Source organism: Musca autumnalis, unplaced genomic scaffold (assembly GCF_047663935.1).
Source record: "Musca autumnalis isolate F117 unplaced genomic scaffold, ASM4766393v1 scaffold_5, whole genome shotgun sequence".
Taxonomy (NCBI): domain Eukaryota; kingdom Metazoa; phylum Arthropoda; class Insecta; order Diptera; family Muscidae; genus Musca; species Musca autumnalis.
Genome location: NW_027412088.1, coordinates 150,415,805 through 150,432,460, shown reverse-complemented (window position 1 = coordinate 150,432,460; position 16,656 = coordinate 150,415,805). Strand labels below are relative to the sequence as shown.

Sequence of the window (16,656 nt, the reverse complement as noted above, 5' to 3'; positions counted from 1 at the left end):
CGTTTATCTCAAACTTAAATGAAGTTTGAAGATGGACTATTGTCGGCAACTCCTTCCGGCAACATGATTTAACAAGTATTTCGGATTCTTAGGGCCATTATTACATGTGTTCTTTTACTATCTGATGGATTTGAAAATGCAAAATAAACTAATTTGGAGGTATTAAAAATATAATTTTCACATTGAAAGTTAATGACAAGAAGCTCCTCCTTGAAACTCAATCATCACTTTTAACTTTAAGTTAACCGGAACGCTATAAATCTGTTCGGTAAATCGGAACTATAACAAAAGAAGACTTATAATAATGGGGGTTAGTGTGTAGAAAAGCTACACGAGGAAAATTGTCATATTTTGGTATATTCCCAATGTGACGATACCTTCCTACAAAAATTGTGAAAATTGGATCGGATTGTGGTATAGGAGCTACTTATCGGAACGGTAGGCCGATTTTAGGCATTTTGGGCCTATAAAGCTATACCGAAATCTGATCCGATTTTCACAAAAACGAACTTAACGACGCACAGTGGTTCAGAATCGTTTTTTCCTGGTCACAACTCTGTAACTTTTGAACGGATAAAGGTACTTTCTTTTTTTTTTTTTTTTTTTTGTTCGACAGATAACGTAATCTACATTCCGATGCATTGCAAACATTTGAATTCGGTCTAGTAGTTACAGAAGAATTTAGGGACAAAATTAAAAATTTGATTTTTTTCATACTTTGCATTAAAATATGAGTGTTTTTGAGTTTTTCATATGTTCTAACTAATTAAAAAGGTCAAACAAACCATACAAATATTCATAAAATTTAATTTTTTTTCTAAAATTAGAAAAAATATCCCTTAAGTTTTCATAAAACTAATGTAACTCTAATAAAAACTCATATATTAAAAAATGTCGATTTTTGTAAAAAAAATCTATAATTTATATGGGAAACGGTATGGAAAAAACTACAGATTTTTACGCATGTTATGTTCATATGTTCTAACTATAAAAAGGTCAAACATCAATAAAAAAACCATAAAATTACAAAAAAACTTCAAAATTTTTTTTCAAAAAATTTAAATTTTTTTCAAAAATTAGAAAAAATACTCCATGAGTTTTCATAAAACTAATATAACTCTAATAAAAAAATCATATGTCAAAAAAAATAGATTTTTGTAAAAAATCTATGCTTTTATGGGAAACGGTATGGAAAAAAAACAGATTTTACCCATGTAATTTCAAAAAATTTATATAGGTGTTAAACGGACAGAACGGACTGGTACAAAAGTAGTATATGGGCTGAAAGAGGACACTCTCGGGCATCATTCTGTAAAAATGGAACATTGTTAGAAGGTGTTCCCTAAAAGTTCTAGTCCACTAAAGTTGGAATTTCACTAAAATTTAGTAACTGAGGAAAAATTGCTCATTTCGTGTAAACGGTAGTTTATTGAATTTTTTTGTGCGGCCCATGATTTTGTCTTATTTTTTAAACGAAATTGCCTTAATTTCTTATTGCAGGTCTCAGTGGATCATTGACCAACTTCAGAAATTTTTGGTAATTGGACTTCTGGTTTATGAGAACATTTGAGATCAAATTATGGTTAATTCGGATAAAAAATGTTGTTAAAATCTGTAAAATAAGTACATGAAATTCTATATTATTAATTGTTGTTTTATTAGGACGAAGGTCATTTAATTATGAGAGTTTTATTTAATTGAATGAATTGAGCTTTCATGACCTAAGGAGTTTTGTATTGAAAAAGTGATATCTAGCGAAGTCCACATCCAACCAATATGCTACGATCGTTTCGCTGGTGATTAGTTCAGCGCATTAGGCATATTTAGATATGGTGCTAGACAAAGGCTGAGTTTGAAAACATGTATATATACTAAACTTATTGCAAATTTGCAGTTGTGGAGTATTTTTGAAGCTTTTTTACTATCGAGTCAGCCTAACCTTCATGGATATTATTAATGTGTATTAGACTGCACGAAATTTGGTGCGAATTGGTGGAAAGTTATAGTAGCCAAATAATTCGACTCCAATTTATCTGAAACGTATTTCATCCAAACAATAAAAAAATCATTAGCTGTGTTCCAGAACTAAAAAGTTTGTACAATTTTTACGACTTTTACATATTTTACTCGAAAAAGCGTTCCCATACACAAAAACGTTGTAAAATGTTCACTTCTCTTTAAACAAAAGTGTCGCTGAATGACGCTCTCTTTAGAAACTTTTTACTTGACAAAATTGGGCGAGTAAAAAAATAGTAACATGGTTGCCGGCGTCTGATTGGCTGATACGCCGACTTTGACATTTGTTCCAGTTTTTTTTTTTGACGTATTTTCCATTTTCCGTTCCCGAACTATTTCAAAAAAACTTTTTTGCAGTTCTCTCTTTTACGAGTTTTACTGAGTTTTTACGGGAACGAATCTATTATTTCGAATAAGGTACACTTTTCTTCAGTATAAAAAATGTTCAACATTATTGCACACACATTTCCAACCCTGGTGAGGCAGCAAAGAACATAGCCTACCCCACATTCCTACACACATAGGCATAAACATAATAAAAAGGTAATCAAACGGCCTCTAGACGACCTACACTCTCATTTTACCGTTTGCTTGAGACTCTCATCTGATTGTTTGTGTATTTTTGCTTTGCATTGAAAATTTAATGAAGCTTTGTTTACGGCGAGTAAAAAAGGCAATTTCGCCTGGTAAGAGTAAAACGAAAAATTTCAATAAAATGGAGCATGGCTTTTAAGCCGGTTTATTTTTTGCAAATTCTCTTTTGTAAAAGAAAAACACAATAAAATAATATTTAAACTATTTATGAGAAGAAAGGCAGAAAAGAGAGGCCTATTGTCGCCCTGTATACAAAATTGAAATGTGTGCATTGCCAGTTTGTAGTTCGTCTATAAACTCATCCGTACTTTTCATTCATTCGTTTGTTGGTTGTTCGAGATAACAGACTATGAGAGACAAGAAGAGGAAAGAAAGTTATAAAAAGCCAAAAGAAAAGTGTACAAATTCTTTAGTGAAAGAAATGAAAGAATTAAATAAACAATTTTTCTTTTAGAATTTGTTTAAAGACAATTTTGTGAATTTACCGTTAGGGTACCGCAGTACGTATGGGCAATATGATTGCTTGGACATAAATCGTGTATTCCTCGTGTATGCCTACGGCACACGTTCGCAAAGTGTGAGTGCAATTTTTAGTTTGCAGCCGATTATAACTAATGGTGGCATTCGCATTCCGTTGCTTCAATGGCGCAGTACAAAATAACGGTAACTTTGTGGCATTCCAAAAAGGAAAAAAAGAACAACAACAAATGAGAGAAAAACTATTGAGAATAATAATAACAATGCAAATAGTAATAATAACAACAAAATTATACAACAATGTACAACAATAAAACGACGCACATACTACAATGCGAGCACAAACAAAACAAAGAAACAATAATAAAGATAAATAAAAACAAATAATTGAAAATATAAATAAACTATAAATCCCCCCTCAAATGTATTCAACTGCAAAACAAACAAAAATTATGAAATTACGTTACGAGGTGCACATAAAAATCTTTTTTTGAAATGAAAAAAAAAACTTCTAGAAATTTTGTTTGTTCAAACATTTTAATGTTTGCTGAACCCCAATAACCTTGTTATCAAGAACCACAACAAAAGAAAACAATCGAGTATATTTTCAATTGCTTTGCATTTCCAAGCAGCTACAGCATCTTATCAGCAGCCTGAACGCTGCTGCATCATTGCACCCTGACCTCTTTCGAGAGAATTAAGGCGACCTTGTATGGTATGTGCACGCGACAAAATGCCTACAAAGTTTTTCCAGCTCACAGCAAACATAACCTACCGCCTCCTTTTCCACAAACCATAACAGCAGGCATTGGGGCAACTACATGCATATTTTCAAATGTCAGACAAACGATTTTAAGTGGCTGTATACTTTTTTCGACACAAAAGAAAATTCATACACGTCGTGAACAAGTGATAATTGTCTGACATGCAAATGCAAAAATGAACCACCAGCAGCAGCAGAAGTAGTAGTGGCATCAACCGAAACCGGCAGTCGCCGCATTATTTGCAACCGGATGTCTAGTCTGGCTTGGTTTGGTCCAGTATCCGAAAAAGCAAACAACTTTGCAAACAACAACAAAGAAAACGTAAAGGTCTATATGAATACACAAAATGTATTGCATAAATGAATACTATGAATGAATTTTGTTAAGTCAAAATAAGTGAATGAATGCATAAACTAAACAAAAAATCAACAACATTCAGAATGTCAGGCAGTCGTCCAGCCAGTCAGCCAGCTAGACAGCCATATCTACGCATATACTTAGTGCCATTCTCAAATTTTCCACCTACCCATGCTTTAATTTGGGTCTCACAAGTATTACAAAGAAAACCACATACCCAGCCAAGCAGCCAGTCAGGCAACCTGCAAGCTTGTCATAATACATAGGCTGGCTGCACTTGTTCGTTTAAACTAAGAACTACTTGAAAAAAGACGAATAATTTGTTGCCCATTCATTCATAAAAATCCAAAATCAAGGCGCCCACATACAAATTATCATATGGACTGCTGATATCACATCATATGTTTTGTTCCATTTATCCATCCAATACAATCCATCTAGTCTAGTTTAATAGCTAGCTGGCTACACAACAACAAATGTGATTTGATGGTCTGCAACCATCAATTTAACAGATATGCAGAGACACAGTGACATACAAAATGGTGTTCTACACACATGCTGTATACATTATTATGAGATAAATATCGAGCACATACAAATTTGGAATTCATATGGAGTACTTCTCCTCTATGCTAATAGCAAGCAAGAAGCCTGGTATGCCGATTAAAAACTGACCTACAAAATTTCGTTTGGAAAGTTGCTGTGCCGCTTTAAATGTTACAACAGATGTAGAGCAGAAGAATTTTAAAAAATGTAAGTTAAAAATAGTCATCAAAGAGGAACCTACAGTAAATAAGAAAAAAAAAATTAAATTCTTGTTATACCTTCCATCTCCACGAGCTTTATTGAAGTAAAATGGAAGACTTAGTTTCCTTCCGTTTATGACAGTTCTAAGTTCTTCCGCCACGTCAAGGCTTATTCCTATGAGAAATGTAGTATGCTAACTGAAGAATATCAATTTCATTTAAACAAGGTTTAACACCAATGACACATCGATGTTTTCCACCCATTGAGAATCCGAAATACTAAGTTATAGCCACTTCAGTAGATATATTCTTAACAGACTTCACATCGGGTTTACCTTCCAACCTGAGAACCAGCTATCAAAAAGATGTTTAATGCGGTGCGTCTGACGATTCCTTACCTGAGAGCCTTTCCCCACTTCTGGTCCCAATATTCTGTTACAGACATAGCAATAAATTGAAATAATTTATTAATTGATTCACAGCGATTTCAGCGTGCACCGCCATGCGGCCCGAATTTATACGCCTTTTTATTCTTATGATATGGCCTAGCCAACGCAATCGTTGCATCTCGATACGTTTATCTATACTGATGTCGTTGTATAGCAGATACAGCTCGTGGTTCATACGATGTCGATATTCACCGTCAACGTAGATTGGTCCATAGATCTTTCGAAGGATTTTTCTCTCAAACACGCCAAGCACTGCCTTGTCTGCTTGCGCAAGTACCCAGGCTTCTGAACCATACATCAGCACGGGAAGTATCAGTGTTTTTTAAAGCGTTGCTTTTGTTTGACGAGATGTGGCTTTATTCCTAAACTGCTTACTCAGCCCGAAGTAGTATCTGTTGGCCAACACCATTCTTCTTCGTATTTCACAACTGATGTTGTTGGTTGCGTTTACGTCGGTGCCGAGGTAGACGAAGTCCCTTACTACCTCAAAATTATAGAAACCAACGTCAACAGTTGGCCCGATCTCTATGGACGCATTGTGCGACGACACCATTAACTTTGTCTTTTCGCAGTTCGACTGTTTTCAAAGGTATCAGTTACTTCCTTTACTGATCGACCTATGATGTCAATGCCATCGGCAGAAGCAAGTAACATATGGCTGTTTGTATATATTGTGCCACTTCTTTTTGCCTTCGCATCCCGTATAACCTTTTCCAGCAGAATGTTGAAAAGATCACACGAGAGGCCATCACCATGTCTGAAACCTCTTTTTGTACCAAACTCTTCGGAAAGGTTCTTTCCTATTTTAACTGACGATCGAGTATCAATTAATGTCATTCTACAAAGCCGGATGAGCTTTGCAGGGATACCAAATTCAGACATGGCTTGGAATGTAAGGCTACTTTGTAATCAACAAAAAAGTGGTAAGTGTCGATCTGCATCTATTGGGCCTTCTCCAGAATTTGCCGCAGGGTAAATATCTGGTCAATGGTGTATTTGCCAGGTCTAAAGTCGCATTGGTATGGCCCAATTTTTTCATTGACTACAGGCTATAGTCGTTCGCACATTATCCCTGACACTATCTTGTAGGCAATAGGAGAAGACTTATATAGTTAGAGCATACAGTCTTATCTCCTTTCTTGTGTCTTATCTCCTTTCGTTCTTCCTGCCAGATGGTGCTAACTAGCTGATGAATACACCTTATCAGCGTGTCGGCTCCGGTTTTGAACAGCTCGGCTGGTAAGCCATCGGATCCTGCTGCTTTATTATTCTTCAGCCTGTTGATTGCTGCTCTTACCTCATCTTGGCTGGGCGGTATACATTCTATACGATCTTCTGGGATTGGATCTGTGGTATCATCGTCTTTGCTACTATTGGATACCAGCAGATTGGAGAAAAGTTCCTTCCATATCCTGAGCACGGTATCTGTATTTGTTACCAGATTACCTTGCTGGTCCCTACAGGAGGATGTGCCTGTACCAAAGCCATCTGTTGATGTCTCACTCTTTGGTAGAATTTTCGGACTTCATTCTGGCTCCTGTACATCTCGATTTTTTTACACTCCCGCTTTTCCATTTCTCTCTTTTTCTTGCGGAAAAGACGTTTCTCTTCTCTTCTTTTCTCCCGATATCTCTCTCGTGCGCTACGCGTAAAGTACCTCTATATGCCGCACTTTTTATATTCGGTAGTAGCACGACACTCCTGGTCATACCATGAATTCCTTTGTGGAGGTCTCTGGTATCCAAGTATTGATTTTGCGGCTCTTTGCATGGATTGGGGAATATTTTGCCATTGTGCTGATATGTTATCGGGACGAGCAGTGCTTTCATTAAGCAATTGGGCTAATTGAGTGGAATTTGCTGTAGCTATCTGTTCTGCTTGCAGCTTACCGATGTCCAACTTCCGCGTTGTATCTGTTCGTGCTTTATTTGCAACGTACGTACTTTTGCTGCAACAAGGTAGTGGTCCGAGTCTATGTTTGCTCCTCGGAACGATCGTACATCCAATACGCTCGATTAATGTCTTCCATCTATCACAACGTGATCAATTTGATAACTTGTTCTTTGATCTGGAGACAGCCAGGTGCACTTATGAATATCGAGATTCTTAAATCTGGTACTGCTAACTACCATGTTTTTTGCAGCTGCAAAGTCTATCAGCCTCATACCATTGTCAGATGTTTCACTGTGGAGACTGAATTTCCCGACTGTTGGGCCATAGATATTCTCCTTTCCAATTTTGGCATTAAAATCGCTTAGAATATTTTTAATGTCATGGGCAGGTTAATGGTCATAAGTTTCTTCTAAGCGCTCGTAAAATATATCTGTTCGTCCTTGTCTTCAGTGGGAGCATGAGCGCAAATAAAGCTGATGTTGAAGAATTTTGCTTTTAAACGAATTGCAGCGAGTCTTTCACTCACAGGGGTGAAGCTGGAGACCAGATGTTTTAACCTCCGACCAACAACTCAACAACAAATCCGCAACCAAACTCATGCTTTATGTTATGGCAGCTATAATACAGTGCGTCACCTTTAGGTGTTGTTGTGACGCCTTTCCCAATCCATCGTATTTCTTGTATGGCAGTAATGTCGGCCTTCTACTTTTCAAGTACATCTGCCTTCTCTATAAAGAGTTCGAACATTCAACTTTAGAGTGGTTTGTTTTTCTTTTCTTTCGTTTTTTCATAGTAGGCTGCTTTTTCTAGGGGGTGTTATAGGCAGCTTTCCAGGTGACACCACGGGGAGGTCAGTGTACACTTGAGATGAAAGAGGGACCAAGATAAATCCTGGTATTTGCCATGTTAAAGTCGGTCAGGACCGTTCCTTGGTAACTTTCATCCCCTACGTCAAGGATAGAAATACCAAATTACAGATAATTTGGAATAAAAATATGGTTAAACCTTTTAAAATGCCTTAAATAGGATGAGCGTTATTATACTTTATTAACTTAGAGTGCCGAATTTGTTCAACATATTGTGTACCCAAAGAGTAGAAATTCAACTAAAAACCTTTTAGGACCCGGATTTGTTTTACTTTTAAATATTTTCAATTGTTAGATTTTTTGTTTTATTCGACCTTTTCCGTTCAATTTTGAAATAATAAGAAGTTTGTCGAAGTTTCTTTAATCTGGTGGTACTTTCATATGGGGACTATACCAAACTCACATTTACAAGACATAATGAAATACTAAAATATTGAACAAATTAAAAAACTTGAACATATAAATTTGATTGAAAAATTGTCTTAGTTATCATAAGATTGATTTATCTACAAATCCTGTCCTTGCTGACCTATAAGTAGGCAAATCTTCAACCGCATTCATTTTCGTAGAGGAAAACATCTCCCATAGTCAATTTGTTTTTCCGCGGGTAATGCAATATTTCTCTTGTTAGACATGTAATTCTGTTCTAATTATCTAATCAAAAACAATACATCATTCAATTATCCTCCTGGGTATGTACCCAGTAGGATTCTTATGGGTTAAAACCAAATCTAAAGTCGTAATTTTGACCATTTAGACCATATATCAGCATTTTTCCCGTAGTAGCGTTCCATAGATTCAACTATTTTTCTAGGTTTTGTGACTCCTTTTTTTGGTGGAGACAAGAATTTTTGTTTTCATTTCATTCACTGCATAACAAATACTGTTCATTTTTAGCTTTTAAGCTAACCATTTTTCGCCAGAATATAACCGAAAAAAACGACAAACAAATTCCCTACTGATTTTAATTAACTCCCATGACCAAATGAAATCGTACATAATTAATGTGTGTTTCAAGTAACAGACGAGCTGGAAAAAAAAACGAAAAAAAAAACAAACTAGAACTGAAAATATTCAGATCATTGAGCGCAGGCCATATACACGCCAAGAGCAAAGTTAATAAATTTTCCAGTATTCTGGAACATTTAAAATTCCCATTGCCACAGGAGTCATGCCATGCCATCCATGATGATGCTGATGATAAAATGACAAACAAACAAAGCACCACCACGACCACCACTAAAAAATAACACAGAAAATAGAAAACACAAGTTTAATCATCTCTGACGCTGAATGTAGAACAGACAGTAATGAGATTTTCACGCTCGCTAAGCACAAAGTAAAGTAAAATACTTGGGGAAATGCACAAAAAAAAAACAAACAACCTGTGCATCAGTATTACAGTAACAGAGGGTGTAAAAGGTCTTAAACCATGTTGTGTGAAACATAGGTGACTAAAGAAGGATCCACTAATATTTCGAAAGGATAAGGCAGGCAAGCCAAATCCCCCACAAAAAAAAAAAAAAATCAAAAAGTGGACAAAAAATAAAAAGAGTTGCCTTAAATAAACTTGGTGTTCCTTAATTAAAACTGATGTGATCAAGAGACACAGAGTAAGAGAGAGAGAAAAGAAAGCTAAAGTATATAACATTTTCGTAAAATTGTAAAAACAACAACACCCAAAAATAATTAAAGAAAAATATTTAAAGGAGATTGAAGTAAAAGAAATTTACCTTTAACACCCATCAACATACACACAAATGCCTTGACAAACACTACTAGAATGTCAGGTGTTATGGTTTCCCGGGTTGGTTGGTTGGCTGTCTGACTTGACTGACTGTCAGAGTGCTATGCTATGCTAGGCATCCATTAACATGTGTCTTTAATTTCCAACATAATTAAGAGAAAAAAGGAAGGAAAACACTGAAGTGAAATAATGAATATTTGTTATGTTCTGTATGGACGAGTGTGCGTGTGTGCGGATAGAGTGCTTCTTAATATAACTGCTCTTGGTCGGGAAATGTTTGTGTATGAATTCCAGCAGCATGTATGCTGAGAAGAAAAAATCCGCATTGGCATGCAATGCATTAAAAAATTATGACAATTCAATTAGCAAAAAGCAAATATCTTTAGGTATGTTAATGTAAAGTCACATGGAAATCTACATAAGGAGCGGTGGAGGTCTTTATTTCTGAAAGTTGAATATCAGCAGACAAGTGGGTAGAGAAAAGCTTTAATCTACAATAAAAATTACACGATTATTGACCATAAATGGATGACATATACATAGACATATGTATGTGCGATCCTAATGTGTTGTATATCGTCTCCTGAATTGCTCACACACTTAACCCTCAAAGGGTTACGTTGAGGGTTACGTCTTTGGGCATTTCAGGTGACGATATGCACTCTGGACATTATTTGCAGCTTGGTTTAAGAAGATTAACCAGTAATTTGGTTTGTACACCCCAGCTTAAGTCCAGCTTAGTCCCCGGACAGGTATAATGTCGACATTTTTACAATAGATAGTCCATGGGGTCCTTAGTACAATAGTATATCGTCACCAGAAATGCCCGAAGACGTAATCCACAACACCTAAGTTGACAGGTAAAGCAAAAAACGTTGGCATGATATCCTAAGACAGATAAGAAATGCATTTTTAAAAAAATATTTTTTCTGAATTTCAGAAGCTGGAGGGTATAATTAAATTTGTCATTCCGTTTGCAACACATCGTAATTTGGTACAGAAGTTTCGGTTACTCCTAGGATGTTTGGGTATTGCAAATGGCCCATATCGGTCCACGTTTTGATATAACCCCCATATAACGGTACCACCCGATTTTCGGTATTTGTAAATTTGAAATTTGATACTTAGTCTTCGTTGGGGGTGTAAAACTTTCCCCCAGAATTTTGTCTGTATAGGTCCACGCCTTCATATAGCCCTCATAGAATAGTACCTCCCGATGTTCGGTATATTTAAGGTTGTGGCCTGAATATTCCACCGAAATAGCTGAAATTAGGTCTTAGTCTTCGTTCGGAGTATTAAACTTTCCATATGGAATTTGTCGTTTTAGGTCCACGCCTTTATATAGCCCCCATAGAACGGTACCTCCCGATTTTCGGTATTTTGAAGGTTGTGGCCTCAATATTCCTCCAAAATGGCTGAAAGTTGGTATTTAGTCATCGTTATCAAACTTTCCCCTAGAATTTTTTCGGTACAGGTCCACGCCTTCATATAGACCCCATAGAACGGTACCTCCCGATTTCAGCTATTTTGAAGGTTGTGGGCTCAATATTCCACCGAAATGGCTGAAATTTGGTATTTAGCCTTGATTTGGGGTAGAAAATTTTCCATATTATATATGTTGGTATGGGTCCACGCCTTTATATAGCCCCCTAGAATGATTTTCGGTATTTTGAAGGTTGCGGCCTCAATATTCGTCCCAATTTTATATTTAGTCTTCGTTGGGGCTATACAACTTTCCCCCAGAAAATTTTCGGTACAGGTCCACGCCCTAGTATAGCCCTCATAGAACTGTACCTCCAGATTTTCGGGATTGTGATGGTTATGGTCACAATAATCCATCGAAATGGCTGAAATTTGTTATATAGTGTTCGGTGGGGGTATTTAACTTTCCCCTCTAATTTTGTCGCTATAGGTCCACGCTTTTATATGGCCCAACCTCTTGATATTTGGTATTTTTTGGTTTTTCCATTCCATTTAAAGCAAAATTTAGACTAGCAAAGTAAGGGGTGTTGGATTCAATTCCGAGTACCGGACACACTCTGTTTTTCATTGGACGATATTTAAAATATCTGATCTTGAATGTTATATTAATTGTCCCACGGTGGCGGGCTCCGGGGACAGCGGCTGCCACCTCAGTGTTCATATGTTTGTAGTTGTGTCGTTTTTCTGTGTTATTAGTAGATACATGTATAGATAACGGGAGTGGGTGCTCTGGTCCCGTCTGTGTAAGGAAATGTATGAACACAGCACCCAATGCGTCGTAGACGCAACAGCAACCACACACGCAGTACGCAATTTTATGACAATTGTCAGACACCGAGCTCAGATCAAGGAAATAGTCGCTTTATGAGTCGGCGGTACAGGGAAGCGTATCAACAATTACAGCCCACAGCGTTGTGATGGTTAAGGCCTGGGTACATAAGCTACCTCGCCTGCTTCCCTTGCTTTCCTGCTTCATTTCTGGCATAACAAAACTAAAAGAATAAAGAAGGCCGAGCAAATTTCGAACTGGGTTGTCCTTTTCTTTTTTATTCTTTTATCAGAAGCAAGCAGGCGAGACAGCTTATGTACCCAGGCTGTACACTGTGTTGAGGAAAAATCGCTCCAGGAGTGGAGGAGGTCAAAACGTAGTCTAGTCAAAATAGACACGCGTAAAAGGGGCAAATGTGGAAAACTAGGGTTTGTCATTAGAAGTAATGTACTAACCTGAAGGTCGTTACCGATTACACATGTGCAAAACCAATTTTCGTGGTCAAGGTAAATATTATATCTTCAGCAAAAACGAGCAAAATGTGCCCCATCGCAATAATGGCTTTAGACCCCAAGTATGTTTGGACCAAATCCGTTTCAGGCAATTTGGAGTCGATTAAGCCATGCCCGTCCGTCTGTATGGCTGGCTGGAGCGCACGATAACTCTCGAACGGATCAAACGATTGGGTTCAAAATTTGGCATTCGTAAAATTTCTATCAGACATACATGAGGTTTTAATATGGGCTCTATTGGTCCACTACTCCTGGTACCTCCCACACAAAATTTCGAAAAAGTGCAGAGTAAGACCTTCTATCCAAACCCTTTGATTTGTTGTTTAATAACTTGCATTCGCTGCCCCCATTGCGACGGTACAAGTTTTTTTTTCAGGGGCAAGACCAGACTTCCTGAGAATGAAACTAAAAGCTGTAAAAAGCCTTACGGCTGGAGCGCACGATAGTTCTCGAACCGATCAGCTGATTCGCTCGAAAAGTTGGTCCTCGTAATATTTGTCCAATATTTGTCGAAGATGAGCCATATCGGTCCACGCCTCCCACAAAAGTTCAAAATGTTCGCTAAAATAGTGCAAACAATAACCGAGTTGGTCCATAGTTTGCACATCGTAATAATTCTACCAAGCATAGATAAGGTTCTTATATGGCCACTCCTTCGGATAAATCCCACACAAAATTTCGGAAAATTCAGCTTAAGGCCTGCTCTTGAATCCCTTCTTATTGCAGTAGCTTGAATTCGCTGCATCCATTACGATGGTACAAGTTTTTTTCAGGGGCAAGTCCATATATTTCCTGAGCAAATGGCCTGAAAACTAGATACTGCTTTGCCGTACTTGGCATATATTAATATATGTGCAAATCTTAGATAAAGTTCGAAGATAGATGTTGGTCCATTCCTTCCGGTACTTCCACCTCAAAGACCTGACATAATAGCCTGTAAATGCTAATAATCCTACGCTGACCAATTAAAATGCCTGCTGGGCATGGCAAATGGACAGAACAAACAAGGAAAGATAGAAAAGAGATTAGTTTGAACTGAGCGGATGAGAAATTAACCGAATGTAAGTAGATCTAAGAAAACTCGCCCACAGCTATTACGTAGTGCAGTTAGATATTAAGGCGGGGATAAGCAATCTTTTGTTCACCAGGGTAGTACATCGGCAGAGAAGGTGCACAATCGTCTTCCTCTTCGCAAAGCCTGTAGTTCAGAATATTGAAAACGACGTTTGCAGTAATGTTTTTTTCAGTAATTCACCGCCTTTCTATAGATGTATTTATCCCTCCTTTCGCTGGCTCTACTACCTTTAATAAACCACCACAGCGACCTGCCTGGGAAGAATTGGCCTATCGACTACAACCGATATTTAATCCCCTAGGTTGCTGATTCTTAGCGTAGTTGAGGAAGTCGCCTCTCTGTTCGATTGAGTTGGGATAACCGTGGTCAAACAGGGGGATGTGCTCAGAGTTCCCCACAGGGAAACTTTTCCAACACGGACCGACAAATACACTCTCTTTCAAGAGGTCGTGCAATTCTCTTCAGGTGATTGCTTGCGTTCGTTTTTGCATCATGTTTCTATTGAGTCTGCTGTCAACTATGAGAATGTGATTTATGGCTCCCATGGCAGTCGGTACGTTATTGCAAATATAAAACACAGATAGGCACGTGGTGTTAGGGGATCTCATTTTATATCCTCTAGGCTGAAGAGTATCCTCTAAATACTCATATTGGAGCTAGATTAAAATCCCATCGGATTTTCACAAATTTTAGTAGGATTCGTTTTTTAACCACAACAATGAACTGGCACGATTTAACGTTAAAAATAAAATAAGTATATAATTAAAAAAATTAAGTAACAGTGTTTTATTTATAAATGCACTTAAAAGTAGAAAATAATTTTTCATGATGGAATCTCTCAAATAAAACGCTTGCATTTGAATTAAAAATTGGGACAATATTGAACGGCAAGCGTTTTATTTGAGAGATTCCATCATGAAAAATTATTTTCTACTTTTAAGTGCATTTATAAATAAAACACTGTTACTTAATTTTTTTTAATTATATACTTATTTTCTAGTTTTTAGTGCATTTACAAATAGAACACTGAAACTTATTAATTTTATAATTATTTTTAATTTTTTTTGTAAATACATTTTTAAGATTTTCAATTTTATTTGTATATACTTGAGATTATAAATGATATTTAATGATGGGCTTACATTTATTAATTAAATGTATAATGTTGGTAAAACTTTATTTAGGTTGGTAGTTTCTCATCCTATTGATTTCAGTTAACGCTTATTGCATGGCTTCTTTCCTGTTAGTTTCGAGCAATCCAGTTCTTCTATTCTTAATCCATCCAGCGATCTTACACGACTCAATGTCACATATGCTTGCCCTTTTTCGAAAAGCTTGGATCCTAGATACACCACTGCGTATTCCACAATTGACCCTTGTAATTTATAAACAGTTGAGGCCCATGATAGTATCATTGGAAGCATTCTTCTTTCAGCAGTTCCGTAACTGAACTTAGCAGAAAATTGTATTGTTTTTGGATGAATCACATGTGTACCAATTCTATCAAAGTCAACCCATACTGACGGTATATCTGTTTCGTACATTTGTTCTCTGCGGTATTGAGGCCAAATTATGTTCGTTATAAATCCTATTGCTCCATTAACTAATCCTTTTGTTTGATCAATGTTAGATCGTAACATCACTTTAGCTCCTCGGAACTTCCGAACAACATTCACTTTAACTCCGAACAACTTCCACCGAACCTCCGAAAACCCACCGCCAAACAACATCCTCCGAACTTTCCCCTCTCAACATGCTCTTTCCATTTTCAACGGAACCCCATAACCAATTTAGGCCGAAAAAGTAGATACAAACTTTGAAATGCCTGAAATTGGGTGGTACCATTTATAGGGGCTATGTCAAAACCTGGACCTATGTCCACAATTTTTGGTGGAGAAGTTGGGAACTCGAAATCAAAGTTACACCCATTTCGGCCCAAACATTAAGACAAAAAACACTTAAAATCGGGTGGAGCCGTAATATGGGGGCTATACCAACGCCTGGACCTATGGGATCTCCAAATGCCAAGTTACACGCAATTCGGTATAAAAATGAAGATAAAATCCTTAAAACACTTGAAATCGGGCGGTACCGCTATATGAGGGCTATACCAAAACCTGGACCTATGTCCATAATTTTTAATGGGTACGTTTCTGCACCATTGGAAACCCTAATTGTCAGTCAATACGGGCTTAAAATGACGATAAAATACCTTAAATCGAGTGGTACCGCTGGGTGGGAGCTACAGGAAAAAATGGACCCATATTGTTTTGGTTTTATATTCATGTATTGTCATCCAAATCTGAAAAGTGTACAAAGTTTAAGGTCGATTGGTCAACTACAACTGTGTGAAAAATAAATTACCAGATTTGAAAAGCAAATTAGATAAAAAACTGTAAAACAGTGTAAAAATGGACCAATATTGGTTTTGATTTCATATTCATGTATTGTCATTCATATCTGAAAAGTGTGCAAAGTTTTAGTTCGATTGGTCAACTGCAACTGTGTTAAAAATGAGTTACCAGATTTGAAAAGCATGTAAAATTGAACACTGTACAACACTGTAAAAATGGACCAATATTGTTTTTGATTTCATATTCATGTATTGTCATCCAAATCTGAAAAGTTTGTAAAGTTTTAGTTCGATTGGTCAACTGTAATTGTGTGAAAAATGAGTTACCAGATTTGAAAAGCAAAATACCGGAAATCGGGTGGTACCGTTATATGGGGGCTATAGGAAAAATGGACCCATATTGAATTTGGTTTCATATTCACGTATTGTCATCTAAATCTGAAAAGTGCAAAGTTTTACTTCGATTGGTCAACTGCAACCGTTTTAAAAATCAGTTACCAGATTTGAAAAAGGGGTTAAGTTAGAAACCTTAAAAACACTGTATGAATGAACCAAT

At 36.8% G+C, this 16,656-nt stretch overlaps 1 long non-coding RNA gene across 2 annotated transcripts in view; it reads left to right on the top strand.

Annotated features, from left to right (window-relative positions):
* Positions 1-2,886: 2,886 nt before the first annotated feature.
* LOC141406731 (uncharacterized) overlaps positions 2,887-16,656 on the top strand; it is a 470,067-nt gene continuing 456,297 nt past the window's right edge. For both annotated transcript variants that reach the window (XR_012413497.1, XR_012413496.1), the window contains exon 1: positions 2,887-4,961. This is a non-coding gene — a long non-coding RNA (uncharacterized lncRNA). The remainder of the gene's footprint in view (positions 4,962-16,656) is intronic.